The sequence below is a fragment of the Aethalodelphis obliquidens genome, unplaced genomic scaffold (genome assembly GCF_003676395.1).
Source record: "Aethalodelphis obliquidens isolate GAN/ISIS:26980383/991018 unplaced genomic scaffold, ASM367639v1 scaffold81, whole genome shotgun sequence".
Taxonomy (NCBI): Eukaryota; Metazoa; Chordata; class Mammalia; order Artiodactyla; family Delphinidae; genus Aethalodelphis; species Aethalodelphis obliquidens.
This window is the reverse complement of record NW_020838025.1, coordinates 2,579,835-2,600,604: the sequence shown is the minus strand read 5'-3', so window position 1 is coordinate 2,600,604 and position 20,770 is coordinate 2,579,835. Positions and strand designations below refer to the sequence as shown.

Below are 20,770 nucleotides of genomic sequence, written 5' to 3'. Positions count from 1 at the left end.
TTTTGGAAGTTTTAGCCACAGCAATCAGAGAAGAAAAGGAAATAAAAGGAATCCAAATCGGAAAAGAAGAAGTCAAGCTGTCACTGTTTGCAGATGACATGATACTATACATAGAGAATCCTAAAGATGCTACCAGAAAACTACTGGAGCTAATCAATGTAGTAAAGTAGCAGGATACAAAATTAATGCACAGAAATCTCTTGCATTCCTATACACTAATGATGAAAAATCTGAAAGTGAAATCAAGAAAACACTCCCATTTACCATTACAACGAAAAGAATAAAATATCTAGGAATAAACCTACCTAAGGAGTCAAAAGACCTGTATGAAGAAAATTATAAGACACTGAAGAAAGAAATTAAAGATGATACAAATAGATGGAGAGATATACCATGTTCTTGGATTGGAAGAATCAATATTGTGAAAATGACTCTAGTACCAAAAGCAATCTACAGATTCAATGCAATCCCTATCAAACTACCACTGGCATTTATCACAGAATTAGAACAAAAAATTTCACAATTTGTATGGAAACACAAAAGACCCCGAATAGCCAAAGCAATCTTGAGAATGAAAAACGGAGCTAGAGCGATCAGGCTCCCTGACTTCAGACTATACTTCAAAGCTACAGTAATCAAGACAGTATGGTACTGGCACAAAAAAAGAAATATAGACCAATGGAACAGGATATAAAGCCCAGAGATAAACCCATGCACATTTGGTCACCTTATCCTTTATAAAGGAGGCAGGAATGTACAGTGGAGAAGGGACAGCCTCTTCAATAAGTGGTGCTGGGAAAACTGGACAGGTACATGTAAAAGTATGAGATTAGAGCACTCCCTAACACCATACATAAAAATAAGCTCAAACTGGATTAAAGACCTAAATGTAAGGCCAGACACTATCAAACTATTAGAGGAAAACATAGGCAGAACACTCTATGACATAAATCACAGCAAGATCCTTTTTGACCCACTTCCTAGAGAAATGGAAATAAAAATAAACAAATGGGACCTAATGAAACTTCAAAGCTTTTGCACAGCCAAGGAAGCCATAAACAAGACCAAAAGACAACCCTCAGAATGGGAGAAAATATTTGCAAATGAAGCAACTGACAAAGGATTAATTTCCAAAATTTACAAGCAGCTCATGCAGCTCAATAACAAAAAACCAAACAACCCAATCCAAAAATGGGCAGAAGACCTAAATAGACATTTGTCCAAAGAAGATATACAGACTGCCAACAAACACATGAAAGAATGCTCAACATCATTAATCATTAGGGAAATGCAAATAAAAACTACAATGAGATATCATCTCACACCAGTCAGAATGGCCATCATCAAAAAATCTAGAAACAATAAATGCTGGAGAGGGTGTGGAGAAAAGGGAACACTCCTGCACTGCTGGTGGGAATGTGAATTGGTACAGCCACTATGGAGAACAGTATGGAGGTTCCTTAAAAAACTACAAATAAAAAAAAAACTACAAATAGAACTACCATATGACCCAGCAATCCCACTACTGGGCATATACCCTGAGAAAATCATAATTCAAAAATAGTCATGTACCAAAATGTTCATTGCAGCTCTATTTACAATAGCCCGGAGATGGAAACAACCTAAGTGCCCATCATCGGACAAATGGATAAAGAAGATGTGGCACATATATACAATGGAATATTACTCAGCCATAAAAAGAAACGAAATTGAGCTATTTGTAATGAGGTGGATGGACCTAGAGTCTGTCATACAGAGTGAAGTAAGTCAGAAAGAGAAAGACAAATACTGTATGCTAACACATATATATGGAATTTAAAAAAAAAATGTCATGAAGAACCTAGGGGTAAGACAGGAATAAAGACACAGACCTACTGGAGAACAGACTTGAGGATATGGGGAGGGGGAAGCGTGAGCTGTGACAAAGTGAGAGAGAGGCATGGACATATACACATTACCAAACGTAAGGTAGATAGCTAGTGAGAAGCAGCTGCATAGCGCAGGGATATCAGCTCGGTGCTTTGTGACTGCCTGGAGGGGTGGGATAGAGAGGGTGGGAGGGAGGGAGACGCAAGAGGGAAGAGATATGGGAACATATGTATATGTATAACTGATTCACTTTGTTATAAAGCAGAAACTAACACACCTTGTAAAGCAATTATACCCCAATAAAGATGTTAAAAAAAAAGTAATCTGAGTATTGAAAAAATATTTATGAGTTAATATGTTCACTGTAGCATTTTTTCATAATATTAAAAACCAAGAGCAGTCTTTGTTTCAGTATTTAGGAAATGACTAAGTAAAGTATTAGGGAGTGTTTTGTATTTAAAAAGGATTTTTTCAAAAATGATTTGGTCACATAGGAAAGTAACTTTAGTGGTAGGATTATAGGATTATTATTTTTAAATTTTCTGGGTTTTCAAATTTTCTAAGCGTTTTAGTAAACATTTATTGCTTTTCATTTAAATTGCTTCATATTTTTTCCTTTACTCTTTACGATAAATTCATTTAAATTGTTTCTTAGAGCAGGCACCCATTTGAGTTAGTTTGCCAAATTCAGAGTATTAAAATGTGTTATCTAAAACATGCACTTATCTATCACTGTTAGTTGAAAATTGTATAAAATATCTTGCTGAATCAGTGAAATATGTATGTTATTTTAGGGAAGACTCTTAGTATAATCTTGTATAATCTTTGGTCTTAATTCTCCAAGATTATAACTAGTTTCTGGGTGATTATATCATTCGCTATTTACATTTTATTTATGGCACAAATTTCTATTTTAAACCAATCAATCAATTTATTTAGGTGTTTTCCTCACCTTCCCTGTCCTCAGAATACTCTAAATCATCAAAATTGTTTCATATATATTTATTATAATTTAGTGGAAAAGACAAGTAAGTGTGCGGAACATACCTTAGGAAGATTTGCTAGCAAGGTAAGTATACTAAGCTGGGAGATGAGGGCAAAGTACTCTCCAAGGAGGTGACATTGGAGCAGAGACCTGAATGGAGTAAGGCAGCATCCTCTTACCTTGGAGGCATATCCTTTCCAGCCATCTCTCCTATTGAATGCTGACTCATCCTTTCGGCTTAATTAGATGCCACTTCCTTTAGAAGCATTCTTCTCTTCCTTTCTGACAACATGAAAGACACATTAGTTATTTCTTGCTTTACTTTCTCAGGGCTGATTGCTTTTACCTCCACTTCAGTACTTACTCTTCCTGATATTACAGGAAGACTATCACAACTTGGAATCTGCCCAAAGAAAGGCATTTTCTCACCAGGATTAGCCAGCCAGTCTTACTCATCTGTGTGTGGCATTCAGTGCCTAGCACTAGCTTTGTATTTAGGAGGTGCTGGTTGAAGGTTTGTTTACTTGAATTTTAATTAAATGTATCTCCTATCCTCGCTGAAAATGCAGATCAGGAACATTCTACCTAACTCTGCTTTTCAGGTCATGAAAACAATGCAACCACTGAGTATCTAGAAAGATTGATGGCATTTCAATGTCTTCCATTGTTTGAAAAATTGTCTGGAGAAATGAGCTGGTATTTCCCAGCCCACAGCCCACTCTAAACTCCTTGAACTGTTCCACTAAAGAGAGTAATTTAGAATGTGTTTGTTTAAAGCTTTCCTCCCTCCTTGAATACAAAAATGTGATTACCTAACTCATTACCTATGGAGAGGAGACTGTAGGAAGTAATATTCTGGTAGGGTGGGATAGCTTATGAGCATACTCTGATAAGGGATCTTGGTGAAAGAGAGAACATACATTTATAGTCTTTGTACACCCTTTAAAATATTTCTAACTGAGAGTCTGTTGCCTTGCATGCAGATGCCTTTCCCTATCATCCGCAGAGTGGTTTTTATTTATGTATTTGTTTCTTTTCCCAGGCATCTCAAGCCTGTGTTAATTAGCAACAACAGGGGCACATAGGAGGAACATAAGCCATTTGCTTGTGAACAAGTTATAAGAGTTGCAGTGGAAATTGATTTGTACAGAATATACACCTCCAGCCTGAATACTCTTTAATATATTTATCTTGTTTTAATTAGTTGGCTCTTTTTCTTCCTCCCTCTTCCCTCTACATTATTTCACAAGGCACTGAACTCCGATCACTATTTTTGTTGCTCTCAGCTCCCAGCAGAACCCTCCTTATGAAAAGGTGTAGTGAACAATTATTTCATCTGATGTGACTTAAAAGGGTCTGGGAAGCCGCTTCATTCCCCTACAATTTTCCCACCTTTTAACTTTTAATTACCAACCCCTGAATAAGAGATAAAATTTTTCATTCCATAGTTAATGATAATTTAAATACTTTAGAGACTTTGTGGGAAAAATGACTTAAATTCATGTTACTTTCTTTCTTTCCTCTCTCTCTCACATCCTTTCTTCATCTTTTTTTCCCCTGTTCTTTCTTTTGTAAGAATTTAGAGAATGCTAATCTGTGTCCTGTTCTGTGATAGTCACTGAGGACAATACAATTAATCTGAATCAGTCTCCATGCTCAAAGACCCCAAAGAAGAGTTGGCAGGATATTTGTGCCAACAAAACGCTGCAGTTCAAACTGATGATTGATACACTAGAGGACTATGCAGACTGCTATGGGAAAGGAGAGGGCAAGGTCACTGATCTCTAAGGAGCAATGGTAGAGAAGGAGCCCAGAAGATGAGTCTATGGAACACTAACTTCCCCAATTTTCCAGTTTTCCCACTTTCTAAAAAGTGCCCCTCTCTACAAGCTCTATCATGCTCGTGAGATACAGAAGAATACTACTATTTGCTTCTGTAATTGCACAATACCCAAACCTTCAGTGTGTTGAGTCCAAAATGTGACCCCCTACGTTTTGGCCCCAGCAAATGATACTGTTCCTTTAACTTGAATTGATTGATGTGTTGGCATAAATGTGGATGGATATCTCTTTAATTCTCTGATTTGCCAATATCAAGGGCATACCCACCACAGGCGTGGGTAAACGTTATAATATTTTTAAATACATGTAAGAGAAATTATTTAAATGCTTAACTCTTTGCATTTTCCCAAAACTCTGAAAGGCAGGCTTGATCATGTCTTATTTCAAATATGAATGGGTGAAAGAGTAAACCAGCTCTCCACAAAATTCAAACATCAATTCAGTCATTAGTCTCAACAATTTATTTATTCTTATTTCTCTAATGTTCTTATCTTAGAAAATGGATTGGTTTTGATTTAATCTTATTTTCCTTCTCTGGCTCACCCTCTGTTGGAAGTTCCCATAATCCTAAAATGATGAAAGCTCTGGGCAGCCGCAGCTTTACCTGTGTCAGTCCCCGAATTACAAATAACGTGTCCTCTGATAATTGCAACACACTTGCACAGACGAATCAATTATTTCGTACTTTAAGAGTTTCTCAGGATGGTAAAGTAACGAAATACAAGGGTTTACCATTTTCAATTAAAAAACCAAATATTTACCCGATGATTCCTCTAGGCTAAGCATGTGCTAGCACTGAGCACATGGAGACAAACGAGTGAGGCACTATTCCCGCCCTGATGGAGGACCGTTCAGTTGGGGAGAAAGGTACAAAGGCAGTAACGTAAGACCTAGGAACATTTAAGGCATAGGGCGATTGGTGGCATCAGGCACAAAATCTAGCTTGGGGTGTTCTGGGAAGTTCTCTCAGGGAGGTGCCAAGAGATGAGCCACTGCATCTAGGCAAAGAGGCTGGAAGAACATCCCAGGCAGAAAAGGCCACCTTAGCTAAGGCACAGAGGAGATAAGACAAGGCATGAGTCGAAGGCTTCAACAAACCTGAAGTCATTATCACATGAAATGTGAGCAGAGACAATGGGAAAGCTGGAGAGACAGGCCGGAACGGGGTCACAGAAACCTCAGTAAAGTGTTTCTACTTTGAGAGTGCAGCTATGGACAGACGGCGCATTCTGGTTGCCACTGGCAGAAGATCTGGGAAGGCAAAACTAGCAACAGGAAAACCAGCTATTGGCGATGAGACATCATGATGGTTAGAATTAAGATAATGAATTCTAAGGCCTTCTAGAAAACAGATGCCCAGGTGGATGGGGTCGGGGTGGGAATTGTGTCTGGAGGATTGAGGGTCCCTTCCCTCCAAGCTGGACGTGAGGTTCTGCTCTGCTTCACTTTCCTCCTAGAGGGTCTCAGTCCCTTCTGCGCTCTGGACCAGGGGATCCCCAAACTTTACTGCCTCCAAACCGGAGGAGGGAGTCAGGTCAGAGAGAGCAGTGGACAGGGAGCCTGGGAGAGTTAGGGAGCATGGGGTGGGGTCCACAGTGCAAGGAGGCGGTGGCAGGTGGCAGCCACGACCACAGAGAGAGCCATGCCCCCAAGGGCAACAGCATTCTCCCCAAAAAGCCTCTTGCATGGGATGGACCAGGCCCCCTTGGCAGGATACTTGGTAGTCAGCTGTGTGGGGTTGCCCAGCATTTCTGGGTATAGGGTGGTCTCTGTGCTCTGCTGGTTGGCGTGCTTCCTCACTAGCTTTGAGAGCTTGGTGTGGATGGTCTTGTTGGAAGATTCCAGTTTCAGGGCTGCCCTCAGGAAGAGGATGGCCTCGCTGTACTCACCTTGCTGGGCTTGCAGAAGAGTGCCTTGATGTCGCCTGGCAGGTGCTGGAGCAGGAAGCTGCAGGTGCACAGGACTGCACAGTGGTCCAACTTCGGCTGCAAGGCTGCCAGGTTGTTCAGACACTTCTAGAAATTTCTAAGAAAAAGAAATTTCCATTAGGAAAATGAGCAATGGACTTATGTAGGTAATTTATTAAAAAAAGGATATTGAATGTAAGTTAAAAACAAAATGAGATACTACTACAAACCCTTCCCAACGGCTAAAATGAGAAAGTCTGACCATATCAGGTGTTGGCAAGGACGTGAAGTAAATGAAACACTCATATACTGCTGGGTAGAATACAAATCGGTACAACCACTTTAATAAAAGATTTGGTTACGTATGGAAGTTGAAGACCCATATACCCTATGACCCAGCAAATCCACTCTTAGGTTTATATCTAACAGAAATGCCTGCAATGCATCCCAAGACATAGGAATGCTTTTAGAAGCATTAGAATCAGAAACAGCCTCAAATCAGAAATGACCCCAATATCCACCAACAATAGATTGGATGAGCAATTGGTGATATATTAGTAAAATGGAATAACACTGAGCAGTAAAGATAAACAAATCTCAGCTACGTGCAACAACATGGATAAAACTCACAGAATGTTGACTGAATGAAGCCAACATAAAAGCCAACGTGCACTCTGATCCCATTTACACAAAATTAAAATCCCAGCAACACTGTAGTGTTTAGAGATGTATATTTAGGAGTTAAAATGTAAAGAAAAGCAAGGGTGTGGATTGTAACTGAGAAGGGGCAGCTAGGGTTTTTGTAAACGTGTTGGTCATGTTTTATTTCCTGAGCTGAGTGAGAGTTGCGTGAGTGCTCATTTTATTATAAGGCATTAAGCTGTACCCTTGTGTTTTATACGCTTTTTCTGTATATTCATATTTTACAATAGAGATAAAAAGCTGAAAAGCAAAAAAGGGACAAAATAAGTACCTTACTTCCCCAGAAAGGAACTTAGGAGGTAAATTTAGAAGAAAACATGAACATCTTTTAACATGGAAGATTCATGCTAGAAAGCTAGGATTTAATTTTTATAGGTAACCAATTTTAAACATACAGGTTTTTGGAATTTTTTTCCTGAAAAATAAAACAAAATAATTTTTTTGAGTTGTAGAATTTTTTCTCTTACCAAAATGTTTTAATAAATAGGAAAAATAAGTGTAGAAAGAAATACTTCACATCTGATTAACTTTAAATTTATAAATAAATAAATGGAGGAAAGTATATTCTTCTTCAGTTTGACTATTTCCCAAATACCTAATTAGTATCACAAGTGAGACAGCAGAAAGAAAACTTAGGAGAACAGGTAGAATGCTATAAACCACAGCAACAAACTATTCGCCTAAACTATGTTCTCCATATCCATGAAAACTGAGGCCGCAAAATGATTTAGTATTTTCTATGATCCAGAGAGCATGAACCATGCTATTTATGAAAAGTGAGGTAGAAATTAATTGCAGAGATATGCATCTTATTTTTCTTTTTTAAAAAAATATTAAATACATTTTGGAGGCCAAGCTAAAGGATGTGTATATAAGAATTAGTAATCCAGAGTCATAAATCTATGGCTATGTTACTCCAAAAATTTTCTGTCAAGAGTATAGTCTCAGTAAAAGAAATACCCCAGGTTGTTCAAACTTACATTTTCTTGGTAAATTAGTTTTTTGTTTAGGTTCAGGGGTATCTTTTAAGGTAGTTTCTTATAAGTTTGTTTCTGTGCACTTTTTTTTTTTTCTTTTTAACCAACTGCAGGAAATATGGGCAGAGTGCATTTCCAGCAGATGTCAGTGTTGGTGTTTGATGTGATCTAGGAAGTCCTCCAAACCTGGGGCCTGACCTTGAAGATGAAGAGAGTACTGTGCAGCTCCTCAGTTCTTGTGAAGAGCGTAAAGGTATTCTGGAGAATTCTGCTCTTTTGTGGGATATTTTGTGGGAAGTATGTTGCTGTAGGTTAGGAAATAGATATTGAATTCAACAGTATTCTTCCATCTCTTTGAGATTTAACCTGTTTTAGTTATACATAAATTATATGTATTTATTCTTTTTCTTGCTCCAAAAAGTATATTCACTATCTATTCTTCTCTCTGAATTCCTTCCCAGAAGGATGATTTTTTTTTTTTTTGGCTTGAAGAATTTCAATGTGTTTATATTAGAAAAATCTATCTAGCACTTACCAGGTACCAAAGAAATAGAACAGCCTAGCTGCCTTAAAGAAAGTCTTGTAATTATGGGGTTAAGTTCTATCACAAGGTTTGAACAAGCTACTAAGCACAGAAGACAGGGCAACAGATACTATCTGGAGGAAGTCAGGGAGGCTTCATTGAGGAAGGAATTTGGAGCCTTGAAGTATGAACATAAGCCTTCAAGGGAAAGGTTTTCGGAGAATAAATAACATGCAAAATGTTAATGAATGTTGGTCATGCATATGATTTCAATACTAGTGATTTTAGAGCATAGTCTTGATTCTTTGAGGACTATGTGAAGTATATTCAAGTAGTTAAGAATAGTTTGGGGCTAGAGGCCATTTTAATAAGTGATTAAGAACACAAACTTAAGAGTTTAGAGTCTACCTAGATTCAAATCCTTGCTTTTCAATTATTAGATTATAATTTAGGGAAAAATGTTAATATTCTTTTGAATCAGTTTTGTCATCTGAAAATGAGTTAATGATACCGACACTTCACTGAACTGTTAAGAATATTTAGTGAAATAAATATAAAGTACATAGTATAGTATGTGGCACATAGTAAGTGCTCAAAATGTGAGCTACGATTAGTAGCTCTTTTATCTCATTAGGAATTTGAGGAAATATACAAGAAAGTAGACACTGAGTAGAGGCACTCAGGCTTTCACTGGGAAAATAAGTGAACCAATCTTTCTTTGTTTGTTTGTTTACCAATAGGTCACCAGTGTTTGATATTTGTGCAGATTAACTTTGTCCTTTAGTATAGAGACCATATCAAAACAGGCATTTCAAGCAGTTGTCTGTTCTGCACGTCTTACTGTGTGGTTTTGGATCATATTTACATGTTATCAGTGAAGGACCAACTCAGGTTCAAGAGCACACCAAGAGAAAGGCAGACAAAGAGCAGAGTGTGAGGAATCTCTCCAATGCAACAATAGTGCTCATGCAGGGAAAATCAGGGTTATTGAGGATTTCGTCAATATGAGCCTGTAAGGCAACATCCCACTTGAAAAGGCTGATCACCCAGCAGTTTGTTTTCCCTCTTATCTTGCGAAGAAGACCGACTCCTTTCCTAAGTGAGAACAACTAAGAATGAAGTGCGGTTGAAGGACAGAACAGGAATCAGACCCTTAGCTCCCAAGTTGATTGACTCGGGGGCCTTCCTCACTGTAAGGAAGGTAAATGATGGGCTTATTAAAGTTGGGTTGACTCTGTGATTCATGTTTATATTTATTTCATTATGACTCAGAAAATAAAAGTAAGTGAAAGGGGAAAAACAAGACTTAGAGAAGAAAATCAAATTCCACCCATAAGGATGAACAGAATTCCAGTGAATAAGCAAATATACCTTACATTGATTTTTTCCAGGCAACCAAGGTGAAAAGGTTGAACGAGTTGAATTACTCACATGAAAAGAGAAACACGTATAGACAACCTGATTCTAAAGTTTACTTGGAGAGGCAAAAGACCGAGAATAGCCAACACAATATTGAAGAAGAACACAATGGAAGGACTGATACTACTCGACTTCAAGACTTACTATAAAGCTACAGAAAAAGAATAGACCTGTGGAACAGAATAGAACCCAGAAACAGACCCACATAAATAGAGTCACCTGATCTTTGACAAAGAAGCAAAGGCAATACAATGGAGCAAAGATAGCCTCTTCAACAAGTGCTGCTGAAACAACTGGACATCAATATGCAAGAAGACAAAGAAAGAAAAAAAGAATCTAGTCACAGACTTCACAACTTTCACAAAAATTAACTTAAAATGAATCATAGACTTAACTATAAAATGCAAAACTATAAACCTCCTAGAAGACAACATAGAAGAAAACCTAGATGACCCAGGGTATGGTGATGCCTTTTTAGATATAACATCAAAGACACAATACATGAAAGAAATAATTGATAAGCTGGACTTCTCTAAAATTAAAAACTTCTGCTTAATGAAAGGCAATGCCAAGAAATAGAAAAGACAGGTCACAGACTGGAAGAAAATATTTGCAAAAGACACATCTTATAAAGGACTGCTCTTCAAACTATTCAAAGAATGCTTAAAATTCAACAATGACAAGACAAACAACCCAATTAAGAAATGGGCTAAAGACCTTAACAAATGCCTCACTGAAGAAGATATATAGATAGCAAATAAATATACGAAAAAAGTGTTCCACATTATATGTCATCAGGGAAATGCAAATTAAGGCAACAGTGAGATACACTACACACCTATTAGAATGTCCAAAATCCAGAACAATGACAACAACAAATGCTGGTGAGTGTGTGGAGCAATGGGAACTCTCATCCATTGCTGGTGGGAATGCAAAATGGCACAGTCACTTTGGAAGACAGTTTGGTGGTTTCTTACAAAACTAAACATAGTCTTACCATACTTCTGCCTTTTCCATAATGTCATTCTCTTACCATATGACACACATGGAGACAATAAAAAGATTAGTGGTCGTCAGGGTAGAGGGTGGGAAAGGATGAATAGGCAGAGCACGGAGGATTTTTTAAAGCAGTGAAAATACTCTGTATGATAGCATAATGATGGATATATCATTATACATTCGTCCGAACCAAAAGAACATACAACTCTAAGAGTGAAACTCAAGTAAACTATGGACTTTTGGGTGATTATGATGTGTCAATGTAGGTTCATCTTTGGTAACAAATGTACCACTTTGGTGAATAATATTGAAAATGGAGGAAGCTGTGTATGTGTGGCGACAGAGGGTATATGGGAACCTCTGTATACTCCTCTCAATTTTTCTGTGAATCTAAAATTGCTCTTTAAAAAAAGAGAGAGGGCTTCTCTGGTGGCACAGTGGTTGAGAGTCCACCTGCCGATGCACGGGACATGGGTTCATGCCCCGGTCCGGGAGTATCCCACATGCCGCGGAGCGGCTGGGCCCGTGAGCCATGGCCGCTGAGCCGGCGCGTCCGGAGCCTGTGCTCCGCAACGGGAGAGGCCACAACAGTGAGAGGACTGCGTACCGCAAAAAAAAAAAAAGGAGAGAGAGAAACAAAGCAGTGACCTGAAGAAAGCCAAGGTTTTACAGAAGAGAAATTTTGTCAAATAAGATATTGTATAGGGAACAATGAGTTATGTAATTAAAAATATTCTCAGGGACTTCCCTGGTGGCACAGTCGATAAGAATTCGCCTGTCAATGCAGGGGACATGGGTTTGATCCCTGCTTCAAGAAGATCCCACATGCCGCAGAGCAACTAAGCCCGTGTGCCACAACTATGGAGCCTGTGCGCCACCACTACTGAAGCCCTCATGCCTAGAACCTGTGCTCTGCAACAAGAGAAGCCACCACAAGGAGAAGCCCGTGGACAGCAACTAAGAGTAACCCCCGCTTGCCTCAACTAGAGAAAGCCCACGCTCAGCAGCGAGGACCCAATGCGGCCAAAAATAAATAAAATTAAATCTTAAAAAAAAAAATTCCCAACAATCGTTTCACAGTTTTCCTACCTGTTAGCTTACTTTATGTGTATTTGGATAAGTAAGACAGTTCTGCAAAGTTTTAAATACACCTTTGAATTCTTTTCTTACGTTCAAATTCTAATTATTGACAATGAGAGTAATCTATCCTCTTTACCTCTCCTCCTTTTGGCTATGTACCATCTATCCACTCTATGAGCCTTTCACCATTCCTTCACATTCAAAATGAGAATGTGGTTGGAATTTTAGGAGTCTAGTAATTTTCCAAGAGAAAATCATCTTTCCTTTGCCATGATAAGGTGAAAGATGTGAACACAAATAAGTTTCATTGGCCCTGGAAGGAGTCAATCAACTCACACTGTTGAGAAGCACTGAAAATTAGCTATATACCTTTTGGTTTAAAATTTGAAATATGAATTAATGATTACTTGACATATGTAACTTGTTTGGTAGGTGAAATCATTCAACTTGGAGAATATAGAAAAATAATAACAGAAGTTAAATTATTGGGAGCCTCAGTTCTGAAAATTGGTATAATTTGGGGATGGAAAATATGGGATTTACCTTGCCTTTCCTACCCTTGGCTCTGGGATCAAAGACCTGGGTAAGGATCCTGGCTTCTTTCGCCCAGGTACCACTAACCTTCTTCAAATAGCATATGTGCAAAAATATACCTCTATTTTTCCTACAAATTAACTTTCTTTATTCAAAGCCCTCAAAAAAGAAAGAAAGAAAGAAAGGAAGGAAGGAAGGAAAGAAAGAAAGGAAAAAAAAGCACTCATTCTGCTTGATGTAAAAAACATAAAACCTACCTGAGTCTAGTCACTCCCAAAAAACATAGTCAATTTAGTGGTTGAGCTTTCACTGCCCAGTCCACACTGGCATCCCTTTGTGATGACTGCATTCCCAACCAGTGCTGCCTGGCAAGGACAGCTTTGCACACATTTCCTGCTACACAGCCTCTCATCTTGGCCGAAGGAACCAACTCCATGCTTACATTAATTATTCTCTCTCTCATTCACCTTGGGTACGCTTTCTCTTTTTTTTTAAATTTTTATTGAAATATAGTTGATTGACAATGTTGTGTTAGTTTCAGGTACGGACAGTTTCTCTTGAACACAGAGAAGTCTTGGGGACTCTCGCACACCCCTCTGCGGTGCTCTGAAGCTACAACTTGTTTCCAACACTCCTCGCAGACTTCTGGATTCTAGCTTTCACACCATTGGGTGGGAGGACATCAGCAAGGCTGGCAATCACCAGAGTCCATAAGGGACTGATGATTCACAGTCCTCCTCAGCTCTTGGATCATCCTCAAGTGGTTCTGAGATGTTCTACTGCTAATCCAAAGTCCACACAGACACATCCTGGGGTGAAGATGGGAAGAAAGGCGTAGAGAACCACCAATGTCAAAATACTCTCAATTTCCCTCCTCACTTTATACAAGCTGTGTATGTGTGACGACAGAGGGTATATGGGTATATGGGTATATTGAAGTAGGCATTTTTATGTCCATTTGGGAGGCGAGGAAACTGAGGCACAGAGAGGACAATACATTGCCAAATAGAGCATATACCCTCTGTCTGGTCTGGAACAGGATGGAAGTAGGAAAAACTAGCTCTGGCTGATAACTGGTCACTTCCTAAATTAGTCTGTCAAACTTTGATGATAAGTTGTATCAAAGAGCTAAGGAGTTTCCCTCTTGATCTCTCCTCGATTTCAGACGTCCCTTCATCATATCTCTTAGACCAAAGGAACATCTCAAATTATTATTCCACCGTATTCATTTGTTAATTGGCCTAGAACCTGGTGAAGTTGTGAGGATAACCTCACTCACGTTTGCAGGAGCTTTCGTAAGAGGGGAACTTTCTCAAATTCAATTATATTTGGCTTATCTTTTGGGATAAAAGCTTTGCAACTTATATATAACATAAATTCTCTGTAAAATCTTTTATTACCTGCAATGAAAAATTCTCAGAACAGGAAGAAGAGATACTCTTTTCTTTTTGTGTGTGTGAGAGCTTCTTTGTATTATGTGCATTTGAGCATTAAAAGGAGAGAAAGAGAGAATACTGTACGTATAAAGTATAAAGGATATATTTCAGACATGTACAAACCAAAGAGTCTTAAAAGTTGTCTTGCTATCAAGCTGATAATTAGTTCAGAAGATGTGTACTTTTAGAAGTGAAGAAAAAATATCCTGTAGTTTTAGTATCAGCCGGAAAATGCAATTATACCACAATGATAATAGGTACTATGTACTAAGTGCCACAGTGAACTAGGCACTGTGCTCTGCTTTTTTCTTAAAATCATTTTATTATAGTTAATTCTCACAACTAAACTATTGAAGTAGGCATTTTTATGTCCATTTGGGAGGCGAGGAAACTGAGGCACAGAGAGGACAATACATTGCCAAATAGAGCTTTAATAATTAACCAAGAATTCAAAAGAGGTCTTTCTGACTCTGGTGACCTTGAGAAAACCTTGGGATGCTCAAGAGAAATACCACTGGTCTTAGTCAATTTCAAATTCTGGTTAGCCAATTTTATAACTCTTTATTATTTTTTAAATATAAATTTGTTCACAATTATTTAAATCCACAAAAACTCTTACAGAAATTATGCAGCTGGTTTATCCAGTCAGCATTAGTTTGGGTTAAAGGACATAACAGGATGTAAAATCTGTTTTAATATCATTTTTTCTTTTTCAGGGAGAGAGCAAGTAAAATGCTTAATTATAAAGATTCATTGATTCATTTGGATCCTTGAGAACATTTTGCAATAAACCACTTCTAGTCATTTAATTGTTATCAACTGAAAAAATTACTTACAAAGAATAATAAAAGAGAAAACAGATCCATCATTAATCACTGACATATACTATTTTAAGCTCAAGGTAACATTTTTGATTTTTATATTTAACATGTGAAACTGATGTTTATAACTTTTTTCCTATAAAGTCGTTTCCTAATATTTTGGCAAATTTGGGTGAGGCAGGCTCATTTTAACCTTGAATATTTTCTAGAAGGAACTATGAAGCTGCTTCATCATGCAAAATATTTATTTGCTTCCATAAAAGATGGATAAGCTATTTCTAAAACCATATGTCCTAAAATTGGGGAAAAATAAACCTTGAAATTTATATTTGAACCATCCAAATTATTTATATTCTAACTAAGACAAAGCTCAAGCCAGTACATTTATCAGCCTGTCCTCTTCAGTAGGAATCTTGTTGGGAGTTAGATTAGGGGAGGAAGCAGCCGTCTGAAACTTCCAGACCTGTCACTCATGGTAAATGCTCAGCAATGACACCCTTACAAGTAAGAAGCAGAAGCTTCATGTTTACAGATTAATTCAACTCATAATGCTAAGTTGACACGTACTTAAAGTCATTTCCCTCTCAGTTCCACATTTCATTAGGGAAAGTGAGATGTGAATATATGTTGTAGGAATAAACAGAAATGGTTCTGGGTTTTTTTTCCCCTGAGAAAAGAAGTTTAGAGGAAAAGAGAATTTGGGTACCTTCTGTTAGAACTCCACTTTATGAATTTTATACAAATGATAACATTTAATTTAGAGAGATCTTTTGTGATTTTCAGCTTCATTTTCTAGAGGAGACTATCAGAATTTCTGAGTCTCCTGAGTCTAAGACAACTTTGTGTGAAGTTTCCTCATTTAGCATCAAGGAAACAAACAAGATCAGCAGACCATGTGTCAGCATTTGTCTGCGTGTGCTGGTGTGTGTGTGTGTGTGTGTGTGTGTGTGTGTGTGTGTGTGTGTGTGTGTGTGTGTGTTTACTAGATTACTTAGATTTATAACCTCATATAATCAAAGGGGGACAGCTTTTTTTTATGTCATAGAGAAAAAATTCACACAGGCACTTCTGCCTTCTTAGAGGTGTGGCAAATTCCCACCAATAGGGGGATAGTAATCTACCAATTACTCTCTTTTCTTGAGAGAAAACTTTTGAAATATCAAACTTTTACAATAGTATGACACAAAGGCAAATGTCTTGTGGAAGTGGGACATTTTTCTTTTAGCGGTTGTTTCAGTCACGTAGAAGGTCTGAATTCTGCATCTTGATCAACCCAAGTGGAAAGACACCAATAGCCTTGGGAGATGAGATGCAAGTCAGAATCACAAGGGAGCAGGAATTACGAGCCAAGTGTGATCACAGGAACGTAAGTCCTTGCAATGCACAGAAATCTTACGGGAAGATAAGGTGAAGGAGACTGCAGGGGTAGGTAGGTGTACTCAAGTCTGTGCTATGTGTTTATGCACGTGTAATACTGTAGTAAGAGACTGACCCTATTTTTTTTTTTTTTTTTTTTTTTTGCTGTACGCGAGCCTCTCACTGCTGTGGCCTCTCCCGTTGCGGAGCACAGGCTCCGGACGCGCAGGCTCAGCGGCCATGGCTCACGGGCCCAGCCGCTCCGCGGCATGTGGGATCTTCCCGGACCGGGGCACGAACCCGTGTCCCCTGCATCGGCAGGCGGACCCTCAACCACTGCGCCACCAGGGAAGCCCTGACCCTATTTTTTGAGATTGCCTGCTGACAGCTTCTAAGGCTCTCCCCTCTTTTTCCCCCTTTTGCCCCGCAGCTGGGCAAGCCGGCAAGCAAGGCTGGTGCTCCCTCTTGTGGGTCCTGCGGGAAGTTCAAGCCATACACAGGAATTCCCACAGCAGCCCCACCTCCTAACCCCCATAAAACTCGCAAGCTAGTCTCCTTTCCCTACACTCCCAAGTGACTTTTGGAACTGCTTGGGAGGCACCCTGCTCTCTCCCCAAAGCCTCATTATTTCACAAGTTTTTTCGATTCTCTTGGTGCTTGTGTGGCATCATCAGTCTCAACATTCAAACCAAATACCGGGTGTAGGTCCCTCTCCCTCTATCCAGTGACCAAAACACACATGAATATACATTTGAGTGTATACATATATTTAGATTTTAGATTTGGATTGAATTTATATGGAGGACATTTTCTTGTAATTCTACTATCAGAAAGAGATCTCAAAACTCAGGTGAAAGGAAAGAAGAGATCTGAGTAATCAAAATAACTGTCCCATGTCCACGTTTAAGACACACATTGATGCTGTGCAGTAGAAACTAACACAACATTGTAAAGCAACTATACGCCAATAAAAATTTAAAGAAAAAGACACACATTGAGTAAATAGTAAATAGCCAAGCAACTAAACATCATTTTGGAAATTAAGGAGCTTCTGAGAAAAGAGATAATTACTTTTAAAATAGCACTTAGCACATGAGTTTTTCCCTTTCTTTTAAGTTTCAGAGGGATTTTAAAGCTCTACCCATTGCTACAAAGTGGAGTCTTAGAGGACTGAGGCAGGACTAACATAAGTTCTCGCACTTGTGGGTCTCTAATCAGCATCGAATTGAGAACAGAAATAGACAGATGAGATAAAATCTAATGTTGATGGGGCTTCCCTGGTGGCGCAGCGGTTGGGAGTCCGCCTGCCGATGCAGGGGGCGCAGGTTCGTGCCCCAGTCCGGGAGGATCCCACATGCCGTGGAGCGGCTGGGCCCGTGAGCCATGGTCGCTGAGCCTGCGCGTCCGGGGCCTGTGCTCCGCAGTGGGAGAGGCCACAGCAGTGAGAGGCCCGCGTACCGAAAGAAAAAAAAAAAAAAATCTAATGTTGATGAAATCTATACACAAAAACTGAGCTTGGCACAATTATAGATGGAAATCCTAAGGGTTACCTCTGTTAACTCTAGTGCAGGTAGCTAGATTTTATGGGCAAAGTATTATGATCAGATGCACTATGACATATAATCACACGATGGCCAAGAAAAAAGACATGTGGGTTTTGTGGGGTGATAAGCGAGGAAATGCAGGGAAGTCACCTGTTTTATACAGGACAGTCAAGAAAGGTACACTTCCCATCATTTTTATGTCATCAGTATCAATGTAGTTTCTCTAGAAAAGATGAAAATTTGAAAGCCTATCCAAAGTGGCTTTTCTGGATCATTCTACTTCTAGAGAAGTCTCTGAGGTTGAGATCCTTGGATAGACAACCCAATTTGGGCTCTCAGAGAAATAACTGTTCCTTCTAAAATATAATAAAATCCTACCAGCTCTCTTAGGAGTTATTAACATTTCTTTGCTGTATAAATGTTCAGCAGAAGGAAGAACTGTACTCAGGGAATGATTCTGACAGATTACAGTCTGAGATCTTGTTAAAGGTTATTAAGCGGGCTTCTCTGGTGGCGCAGTGGTTGAGAGCCCGCCTGCCGATGCAGGGGACACGGGTTCGTGCCCCGGTCGGGGAAGATCCCACATGCCGCGGAGCGGCTGGGCCCATGAGCCATGGCCGCTGAGCCTGCGCGTCCGGAGCCTGTGCTCCGCAACGGGAGAGGCCACAACAGTGAGAGGCCCTCGTACCGCAAACAAACACAGAAAAAGGTTATTAAGGGTTATGTCCTCTAAATGATTTATCCATCACAGTAGAAACAGAAATACCAAACAGCCTGAATAAGAATTAGCCCTGCCATTTTAATCAGGTGAGCATTGGATATTTTAAAAGCCCAAACAGACAATAACTACAATAGAGGAGGCATGCAAAGCATTTTAAAATAATAAAATCATTGTGTCATTCAAAAATCTCAGCTTTAATTATATTTAGTTAACCCACTTAGTCTCTACATACCCTAAATATTCTTTCTGCCATCTCTCAGTGAATAAAAGAAATTAAAACCATTCTAGCTACTGAGTGTGATGCATTTTGAAAATTATACTGTTCTTGACGGTAACAAATGCAGTAACTTCAGTTATACCAAGAGAAAGATTGTGATTGTGTGAGAAGGACCTAATGGCTTACAATGCACCTGCAGCAATCAACAGACTGAAAAAACAGGAGAACAGAATGTGTTTCATTGGGCCTGTCCTTAAACGAAATCATGAAATGAGGAACAATTGATTATCAAGACCTCTACAAAACAAACTTCTTCTGAAGAGGAAGTGTTAATATCATATAATTGTGCCTGTATCAGTGTTAGATGAAAAAGTAATAATCCACCGTGCATACCTCGTTTGAAGATAGAACATACAGGTAATGAGCAGAGACAAAAATCAAGGCTGTAGCTAATTGTGTTAAGAGGCTGGAGCCAAAAAGTACAGAAGAGTACTTTTCAAGGAGGTAATTAGGCTTGTGGGAGTCTGAATCCAATCTTGATAATGGTATGACGTTCTTTCTTCTTTTCCTCAATCAGTTATTTAAGCCTGTTTCAGGAATTTACACTATGAATATAGTCAAGGTACAGAGATTTTGGAGGACATGGAATTGTCCAGAGATGTGCTAAGAGTAAGTTAGTCTACACTGGAAAGTTTCCAATGTGTAAGTACTTGTTAGAAGTTCTAAAATGGATTATTTTCTTCCAATTAAAGTCTTGGCAAGAATTAACTAGTTTAGCAACTCTCAGGAGTGACAGAGCCTGGAGCAAATCATTTGCAGACATTGGACACCTACATATCCAAATCAAACCTTGGAAACCAAACACAAAAATAACATCTATTGAGCATCTATTATGTACCAAGCACTCTGTCTGGTCCATTACATATACAGTCCCACTGAATCCAAGGAAAGCTGTATGAAGATAATTTCTAAAGAAGAGGACATCGTGACTCTGGGAGCTTAAATAACTTCCTACGGTCACTCAGGGGGTTAGTGGGAGACTGAGGATTAATGGAAGACCCAGCTCTCACACCATCACTGTGCCTTTTGTCATTTCACATGGATGAAGATGAAAATAGCTCTATAATTCCCGCTCTTCAGTCATGTTGAAAGCTAAACTTTATACCATTTGGGGGGTGTTTTTTGGTCACAAGACTAAAGCTAAAGGTCAGAAATATGACAGTATGAATCAGGTCATTCTCTGGCAGCTCCCATGTGACAAGTTGTTTTTATAAACACTTCCTGTGTTTGGTGGCTTGCAGTGGTTAAAGCGTGTGGGGTGCGGGCTCTAGTTTGGGCTTCAGCTCTAACAAGCTGTCTGACCTTCGCAATTTACTGTTCTCTCCAATCACCTCTAACCTGGTAATAATAACGGTTCCTACTTCACAGGACTGACAAAAAGAATTATACGAGGTAGTGAGTGTAAACTGTCATCTCTACTATGTGCTCAACTTATGTTCAGCAACTAGAAGTAAAAAGCTAGTTTCTATGAGCAAAACAAGTAGGATTGCTGAACAGAAGATTACAAGGGCTTTAAAAAGTTGATCACTTAATTATTCAAAAATGATTACAAATACTTCTTCGTTGCTTAAGCACTAGAGAAACCTATAAAGAGCTCATTCCTAAGGACTAAGAATATAAAAAGACAATTTTCAAAAGACAATATAAAAAAAGAATGAAAAACATTTAAACCTAATTAGTGAGGCTTCCGGGAAGATGGCAGAAGAGTAAGACGCGGAGATCACCTTCCTCCCCACACATACACCAGAAATACATCTACATGTGGAACAACTCCTACA

The 20,770-nt window shown here is 38.9% G+C and overlaps 1 pseudogene; it reads right to left on the bottom strand.

Annotated features, from left to right (window-relative positions):
• Positions 1-6,265: 6,265 nt before the first annotated feature.
• Positions 6,266-20,770, bottom strand: part of LOC113612723 (peptidyl-prolyl cis-trans isomerase FKBP8 pseudogene) — a 66,460-nt pseudogene continuing 51,955 nt past the window's right edge.